The sequence below is a fragment of the Chionomys nivalis genome, chromosome 6 (genome assembly GCF_950005125.1).
Source record: "Chionomys nivalis chromosome 6, mChiNiv1.1, whole genome shotgun sequence".
In the NCBI taxonomy this organism is placed as follows: domain Eukaryota; kingdom Metazoa; phylum Chordata; class Mammalia; order Rodentia; family Cricetidae; genus Chionomys; species Chionomys nivalis.
In genome coordinates, this window is record NC_080091.1 from 35,851,503 (window position 1) to 35,861,196 (window position 9,694).

The window sequence follows — 9,694 nt, forward strand, 5'->3', positions numbered from 1 at the left end:
GCTGATGTAAACCCAGTAGGGATAGTGACTACAGAGTCTTATCCCCGAGTAGATGCCATTGTGCCTCGGGTCACTAGAGAGGTGCCCTAGTTGAGATTCTGAGGGCACCTGGGCAAGACAGATGCAGGGATTTTAAGTTGGAAGAAAAGAAAGGCATTTCATGCAAGGATGAAAGCCGAGTTGCGACTCAGGAATAATGAACAGTGATGTGAGCCCAGCAGGGTTGCAGCCATGCACTGGAGCCCCCAAACTGGCCTGTCCTAAGGAGCTCAGAACTAATCCATCAGCAGTGAGAACATGTTGGGAACCAGCTATGACTTTGTTCCACCTCAGAAAGCCAGCCAAGTAGAACAGGAAGGACAGAATTTGAGTGTAAACAAGCTACAGACTGAAAAACTGCCTTGACAATAGGGATGTTTGCTGCTCTTCTGGAAGACCAAGGTTTGATTCCCAACAGCTGTGTAATCGCTATCTCTTCCTCTTTGTCTCGTCAAATGCTATTGGAATTAAATATAATTTTACTATGTTCATTGTTGCTCGGATTTTTCTGCCTGAAGGTGTCTAGACTGGTAGCTCACAACTGTGTGTAATTCCAGCTTCAGGGGTCCAGTGCCCTCTCAGCCTCTGGGCACCTATACACATGTAGTTTACCACCCCTCAACACTCACTAAACAAAAATAAATCTTTTTATTGAAAAAGCTTTCCATACAATATATTCTGATTACACTTTTCCCCTTCCCCAGACCCCTCCCACATCTTCCTCACCTCACTATTCACCCAATTCCAAGCCTTTTCTTTCTGTCTCTTTAAAAAACAAACAATAAAAAAAAAACATGAAACACACATACAAAGACCACAAAAACAGAAGCCAAAATATACAAGCAAGGGACTAATAAGACAAAAAAATGTCCAAAACAAAGCATATGAAACAAGTCTACAAAATTATCATTGAGTCCCTTTGTGTTGGCCGACTACTGTGCATGGGGTCTACCCTAAGTGTGGTTAACAGACCCAGTGAGACTCCACGGGAGAAAAATTATTTTTCCTTAGCAATAGGATATTAATTGTAGATAGCTTCTTTGTTAGGGGTGGAAGCCCATGTCTACTTCCCACTTGTACTTTTATATAATTGACCCCCCATAGGGCCGTAGTGACTCTGTTGGAGTAGGTGTGGCCTTGTTGGAGGAAGTGTGTCTGTCATCTTGCTTCCTCTGTGTTTTGCTGGTGACTGTGTCTCCACCTTTCTTCTTCCCAGAATTCTCTTAGTCTGTTTGCCCCATCTATACTCTCTGGCTGGCTACAGGCCAATCAGTGTTTTATTAAACTAATATGAATGACAAATATTTACAGCATGCAAAAGCATTATACCACAGCAGTTATCTACTCTCTGATCCTACCATATCAATATCCCCCCCTTTTTTTGCAAACAAGAATCTCCCTGCTGTGGCTCCACTCACTTGTGGGTCCTGAAAGCCTAGCCTAAAGTTCTCGGGCAGGTTGGAGGTGTGTGGCCAGGAACTGAATTCAGCCTTCCTAGCTATAAGAATATGGTGCCTGTGCTGCCACAGTGGGTCTTACTCAGCTTGTTGTTTCTGGTTAGCACTGCCAGCTGAGAGGCAGCACCTCTTAAAGGAGCCGGGGCCTTTTTCCTTTTCCTTTTCTTTTCTTTATTTTTCATATTTCTCAGGCCCTACATGGAAATACGGGCCCCATGTTGTGCACCAAAATATTTTTTTATTCTTTATTCTTTGTTCTTTGGAGGGACTTGCCACCCAGCTCCTGAATAAATACACACAGAGTCTTGTTCTTACTTATAAATGCCTAGCCTTACCTTGAATAATTTCTAGCCAGCTTTTCTTAACTTGTCCCATCTATCTTTTGCCTCTGGGCTTTTACCTTTCTCTTTCTTATTCTGTGTCTGGCTGTGTAGCTGGGCGGCTGGCCCCTCTTTTCTTACTCCTTGATCTCTCCTGCTTCCCCATCACTCTTTTTCTCCTTATATTTATTCTCTCTGCCTGCCAGATCCTCCTATCCGTCCTCCCGCCTTGCTATTGCCTATTCAGTGCTTTATTAGACCAGCAGGTGTTTAGACAGGCAAAGAATCACAGCCTCACAGAGTTAAACAAATGCAGTAGAAAAGAATGCAACACATCTTTACATCATTAAACAAATGTTCCACAGCATAAACAAATGTAACACATCTTCAAATAATAGTCCACAACACTTAGGGGAATTAAAATCATCTCTGCACTTGATGGGGCAATCCCTGGTTCTCACCCTAATCATTACCAAAAGTCTAAATATTTAAAGTCTGCCTAGGTTGACAAGGAATGTGATCATCAAGCAGACAGTATAAGAAACAGTGAACTGAACTAGACTGTTGCCACAGTCAGTGCTGCCAGTGACACGGCCTTGACTCACTTAGACAAGCCTCTGGCCCCATGACAGGGAATATCCAAGTTACACTAATAAGAATAACAAGAAAAAAAAAAAAGCCAGGCAGTGGTGGCACATGCCTTTGAACCCAGCACTTAGGAGGTAGAGGCAGGTAGATCTCTGTGATTTCAAGGCCACCCTGTTCTACAAGAGCTAGTTCCAGGACTGCTAGGATTGTTACATCAAGAAACCCTGTCTTGAAAAACCAAAATAAAATAAAATAAAATAAAATAAAAAACACCCAAAAGAAAACAAAAAAAGAATTTTGTGGAGCATTACTTTAACTATGTAGAGATGTGCTATATTTCTTTACACTGCATCTGTTTAACCATGTAAAGGTATTACATTTGTTTATGCTGCATTTGTTTTTTTTTGTTTGTTTTTTTTTTTTTTGGTTTTTTTTTTTTTTTTTTTTTTTTTTTTGGTTTTTCGAGACAGGGTTTCTCTGTGGCTTTGGAGCCTGTCCTGGAACTAGCTCTTGTAGACCAGGCTGGTCTCGAACTCACAGAGATTCACCTGCCTCTGCCTCCCAAGTGCTGGGATTAAAGGCGTGCGCCACCACCGCCAGGCTTTATGCTGCATTTGTTTAGTGTGTTGCTGTTTCACTTGCCTATCTAAAGCACCTGATTGGTTTACTAAAACCTGAACAGCCAATAGTTAGTGCTGGCAGACAGAATAAGTAGGAAGAGAACTCCAGAGAGAGGGGAAGAAGCAAGAATGAGGGAGAAAAATAGGGAGAAGACCAGGGCCAGGCAACTGCCAGACAACTAGACACACAGTAGGACATACAGAATGAAAGAAAGGTAAAAATCCCGAGGCAAAATGTAGATAAAGAGAAACTAGTTTAAGTTTAAAAAAAAAAAGCTAGCCAGCAACAAGTCTAAACTAATATATATTATATAACTAATTATATAACTAATATAACTAATACTAAGTCTCTGTGTCATGCTTTGGGAGCCGGTTGTTGGCCAACAGAAAGCCTGTTATACCCATGACAGGGAATATCTAGGTTAGACTAATAAGGTGAGGCAGCCTCCCTCAAACTGGACTCCACCGTTCCCTGTGTGGGGAAACTTACTCCTAAAGGAGAAAGGGAGCCTGCCCTGAGCATGCATCGCCCTCTGCTGGCCTACGGCATGCCTGACCAGCCGGCTGCTCAAGCGCTGCTGGGAGCTGGGCATGAGCATGCATCGCCCTCTGCTGGCCCGACGGCATGCCTGACCAGCCGGCTGCTCAAGCGCTGCTGGGAGCTGGGCATGAGCATGCATCGCCCTCTGCTGGCCGACGGCATGCCTGACCAGCCGGCTGCTCAAGCGCTGCTGGGAGCTGGGCATGAGCATGCATCGCCCTCTGCTGGCCCGACGGCATGCCTGACCAGCTGGCTGCTCAAGCTGCTGCTGCCACCATGTCTCCCTCACCATGATGGTCTGTACTCTGGAAAGGAGTCTAAACAAACCTTCCTGAAGTTACCTTGCCAGGCCCCTTAACACCGTCAATGACTATCACAGCTGTGTCTTAGTTGAGGTTCAGATAGCAGGGTAGTTAGCCAGAGCCACCAAGAGAACAGAGACTATACCAAGTTTTTCCCCAATGATTGCAAGGTTTCCCCTAATTATTCCTGGTCAATTAGCATAAAAACAAAAGGTTTCTCCCCAAGCCATACCTAGCTTCTTTTATCTCATGAAAATTGAAGATTCTCCAACTTTGTAGGCCCATTTCAGTCATGGAGCCTAACTGTTGTTTTAATTCAGAAACAAAATTTTAATATCTCTTGGTCCTGACTAACCTGTCTACTCAGTTTGGAAAGTATCGGAAGAGGCATGTTTAGTCATCCATTGGTTCATGCCCACCAGTCAGGCTCGGCGATGTTCCTGTCCAGACGAAGTAACCGGTAAGACAGAGTACCTGGCGTCAGAGGAAGGGGAAATGTCTAGGTTTGGATATTAGAAAAGGTGTAGACCCTTGTGAGTCCTCTAACATTAATTTAGGCTGTCCCCAGTCGCAATGATTTTGTCAGTCACCGATGGTCTGCTCAGTTCCTTCTATTCCTACATGGTGTGGGAGCCAGGTGTCTAGGCATAACCAGCAATCCTGGCTGGTTTTTGAGTGGGAATGATTAACTCTATCTCAGGGTCCCTTCCTGTGGCAAAGAGTCTGATTCCCCAGGTTTTCCAAAGACCATACTTTTTTAAAGGAATTTTTCAAGAAGCCTTAATTTTACAAACCCAATTTTTGCAATGGAAACTCGCCTGTTTCTAGAACTAGGGGGCCCAGCCACAGGGCATGCATAGAATTGTAAACTCTATATTCTATCACAAAAGATGATAAATTCCCATATCTTTGCTTTTTTCCATACAACCACTTAGAATGGCATCCGTAAGTAAAAGTCAAGGTGGAATATGGGTTTCTCAGTTTCCAGTGCAGGCCTGAGGGTGGTGGAGATTAGACCATAACCCAGTACTCATAGCCAAGGTGCAAAACACAAGATTCGGAAGGAGGCAGTGGTTCAGGAAGGGGAAAGCCCAAAGGCCCAATGAAACCTTAATATCAATGGGTCCATATTCCAGAGACAGCCCATTTGGAGCATCTGTGGCTTCCACTTTCTTGACCTGGGTGTGTTGGATCCGTGGTGTAATGCCAGCTACCTTCACAGCCACTGGAGTGCAGGGAACTACCGGGTAAAGTCCTTTCCAGGCTGGTTTCCGTGCCCCTGTGGCTACCAGCCTGACCCAGACAGCATCACCTCTTGTTCCAGTCCAGTGATGCTGTCTCTATCGTCTCTAGGATAGTCCAGAGAATAGCTTTATGGAGGACTCGAGTGTTTGTAGTGACTTGAGAAGGGATGCATAAAGAGTGCTTGTTTAGACAGTCCAGATGTTAAAAATTTTCCTAATGTGAGCTCTCTGCTGACGCAAAAATCCCAATCAAGTCAAATCACAACAAGACAAATTAAAGGATAACCAGGTTTTAATGGGATTCCTGTGCTCTCGGGTGGCCCCGAGGGGAACTGGAAATGTGACCACCTGGTAGGTCCATGCTCAGCAAGAGATGTAGCTGGAAAGGCATCCTGTGTACTGTCATCCTGGAGACACCAGGCATCTGTTCCTTGGTTGGGGAAGGTGAGAAGGCAGGTGTCGTGTGAGGTCCTGTCCATTGAAGTTCAAGAGACCTAGGAGTTAGCCAAGGATATCTCAACCCCGTAAAAGTGCACACGACCACACCAGCACACCAGGACTTTCTGGGGGGCAGTTTAAATAGACTGGGGAAGTGGTCAAAGTTTTGGCAGGCTACCTGGCACCTCCTCAGGGGAGGGGCCAAGGGTTGGCGGGCATAGGGACAGGGCCTCCAAAGATGGAGGCCAGAAACCGGGACTTACACCGTTCTCACCTGTAGTGTGATTTCTAATTGTCTAGATGTCTCCAGGTTTAGTTTCCATTTCATGTAAACCTTTTGTCAGCTCCATTCATCTCAATTCATTCCTAGCTATCAAGACAAACATGTTTCAACTCAGTATGACAACCACAAAGTTGCAGGAAGATGACCACATAGTACCCTGTTCTAGAATTTCTGTTTGATACATAGAATCTCTCTATGCCCAGTGTGACTACCTAATAGTCTTAAGTAATTAAGATGAAGAATGTGTTCTTTGGATGAGTTCAGCACTGGTGCACCTGAAGCACACAGACTTTGAGAGATGTTACACTCTTACACCTTCATGTCCCCTGAGATAAAACATAGGCCTCAGAGACACAGAGGGCACACACATTTGTGCACAAAATATCTACATATAAGCACACATATAGCCGGGCGATGGTGGCGCACGCCTTTAATCCCAGCACTCGGGAGGCAGAGGCAGGCGGATCTCTGTGAGTTCGAGACCAGCCTGGTCTACAGGGCAAGTTCCAGGACAGGCACCAAAGCCACAGAGAAACCCTGTATCGAAAAACCAAAAAAAAAAAAAAAAAAAAAAAAAAAAAAAAAAAAAAAAAAAAACCAAAAAAAAAGCACACATATATACATGTACATTTATGTACTTATGTACACATAGACTCACAAGTTGGCACATTTAAATGAATATACCTATGCATTGGACACAGAATATACACAGGCCCACAGATACATTCACGGACATATACACACAGAAAAATGTGGACATAACTTATAAACATCGTACATAGACACACATTTTCAAATGAATGCACGCATATGTACATATAAGCATGCAAGGGCACATGAACAGACAAGAATATATGTGTGCAAACACAGATATAAATATACACATATGAAACAAGTGAATATGTAAGTATAAGCACATATGTGTACACACACATCAATATGTATACATGTATCAATACATAGAGACAAAAGCACACATGTGCCTGCTCACGCATTTATGTTTGAGCACACATATATTCGTATGCATATGCATACATATGGAAATCATCGTATGTTGTGGAATAACCTTTTTATACACTGTGAAAATTTGTCTTCACCAAGGCATCTTCTTATTGGTTTAATAAAAAGCTAAACAGTCATTAGCAAGACAGGAGGTATAGGCAGGACAGCCAGACACTGGAAGAAGAGAGGCAGAGTCGCCAGGAGATGCAGAGGGAGCAAAACATGCTGGAAGACAGGTAAAACCATGAGCACATGGCAGCCCATAAATTAAAAGAAATGGGTTAATTTAAGTTATAAGAACTAGTTAGAGCTGGGCAGTGGTGGCACATGCCTTTAAACCCAGCACTCGGTAGGCAGAGGTAGGCAGATCTCTGTGAGTTTGAAGCCAGCCTGGTCTACAAGAGCTAGTTCCAGGATAGGCCCCAAAGCTATAGAGATACTCTGTCTCGAAAAAAAATAATAATAATAAGACCTAGTTAGAAACAGGCCTAAGCTATCAGCTGAGTTTTCACAATTAATAAGTCTCCATGACATTATTGGGGATGCAACATTCTGATGAAAAGTCCACCTATAATCCCATATATTCATACATACTTGCATGCGTACACGGTTGAACAGAGCACATAGTATGCACAGGTAAACTGTGTTTCCCATAGATAAATATCTCATCCAGAACTATAATACGGTGTTAGCTTTCCCTAGACTGGCCCAGGTTCTCATCAAGGCTAAAGACATCTACCAGTCACCATGACCAGAAGCACCAGACCATGAAAGAGTGGAAAGAAGTGGTCCAAGTCCCGAAGACCTCTGCTTATCCCTTAATATTAAGGGCGTAATATTTCTCTTTTATTAGTTAGGCCATCTCTACATCATCCCTAGCCTCTATCTAAATCCTTCAGTTTCTCTGTGTGATGGCTAATCTTAGGTTTTAGGTTTAAATTACTGTGTTTAAGAGACCTATAAAACAAAAATGCCTCCAACATAAGCCCCACTTGACCAAGACAGGCAACGTCCCAGAGTGCTGGGGGCTCCTGCCCCCTCCCTGCTGTTTGCTGTTTGTCTCACCCTAAAATTCTCTAAAATGGATCTGTTTTCCCTGTGCTTTCGCTCTAACCATGTAGTGCTTTACTCCTTTTGTTCTGGTTTTCGCTTACAGCATCTGCTAATCTGGACCAGCTCTGTGTTTCCCTGGCTTCTACTGCCTATCTACGCAGGGGTTTTTAAGCTGGTCAGCTGAGACAGGTTTCTAAACGTGTTTTGTCTGTCTGTTAGAATAATGTGGCCACAGTATGTCTGTGTAAATATGTGAGTATGTTTTCATATTATGCTCAATTTATGTTTCTGTGTGCATGTATGCTTGTTTTAAAATCAGTAAAATTTATAACTCCAGGCTAAAACAGCTCTGGAAAAATACAAAACACATGGGTAATCTTCATTTTGAGCTCTCTGCCATCTTGGGTAAAAATACCCACATGTGCTAGTATTCTTTGACTTACATTTACTAGCGTTGGTAAACTGTAACTAATTGGATTTAGTTTATATGCCCAGTTTAAAATAACAGGTAATAAATAACCCAATTCTCAAGTGCCTTTACAGATCTGAGAGTATGGCATTTAACAAAAGAGCTTCTAACTCAGACACATGCCAGCTTCTGCAGTACCCTATAGCTCCTCCAAGAAGATGCATGGTTACAGAAGACCTTCTGCCTCCAGCCTTGCCTTTGGGTTTGGCAAAGCCACCCAGAAAAAAGCAGCCTTCCACCTCTTCAGCTTCCTGGATGCTACCCAGGGAATCTATGTTCTCATCCCACCAAGACAGGTAGACTAAATCCTCCCCCACCCCCCCGCCACCACAGGAAAATCTTTGGGCCTCTTGTACTCAGCAGCTAATGGCAAACACTGCTTCTAGGCTGTTCTTCAAGGACTGGGAAGAGATTTGGGATTGCCTGCGTAGCCAAAAATCTGTCTCATTTTTGCACATTTACCCCTCCCAGATCTGTCTAATGGCATTTGATGACTTAAGGTACTGGTAACTCATTACTTTATTAAGTTTCCTGCTAAAATACAGACAGGTGTGCCTCTTTCACAGGCTTCATAGTCCAGGATTAAGAGGTTTCCGGTGTATCTTAAAAATCCAGAGTTTCCAATTCCCTATAATTGTCTTCTAAAATGTTTATACCTTTTAACCTAAAGCAATAGCCTTTTGCTATGACAGCAAGATGTAAATCTGTTTCAGTTGTCTTACAGATACCTACAAGTTCTGGGAAAAAGTTCTGCTGCATTATCAAAAAAAATCTGGGGGGCTGGAGAGATGGCTCAGTGGTTAAGAGCATTGCCTGCTCTTCCAAAGGTCCTGAGTTCAATTCCCAGCAACCACATGGTGGCTCACGACCATCTGTAATGAGGTCTGGTGCCCTCTTCTGGCCTTCGGCATACACACAGATAGACTATTGTATACATAATAAATAATAAATAAATATTTAAAAAAAATCTGGTCTGGTAAAGGCTAACAGTCTCCAGAGAGTGTTTTAACCACTCTCATTTTCAAGCATATTTTACAAGTCACTCCTCCTATCTGGGCCAAGACCAACTTACAAAGCGCTACCCAGACAATGCCAAACACCTGCACCAGCTCCTGGGACTTCACTATTGGTACAACTCTCCTGGATCAAGGACACCTACCAACTAAAATCTGGTTGTATCTGATACACCCGAGCCTCACCTGTAAAACCAGGGCACTTCTCTGTTCCGTTCTTCCTGGCAGTTAATGACTTCCATGGCTAGCCCTATTCATATTCATATTCAATAGTTTTTCTTCTAGCCTCCTGCCTTCTCATCTCCCTCAAAAAGCAGCTGCCTGA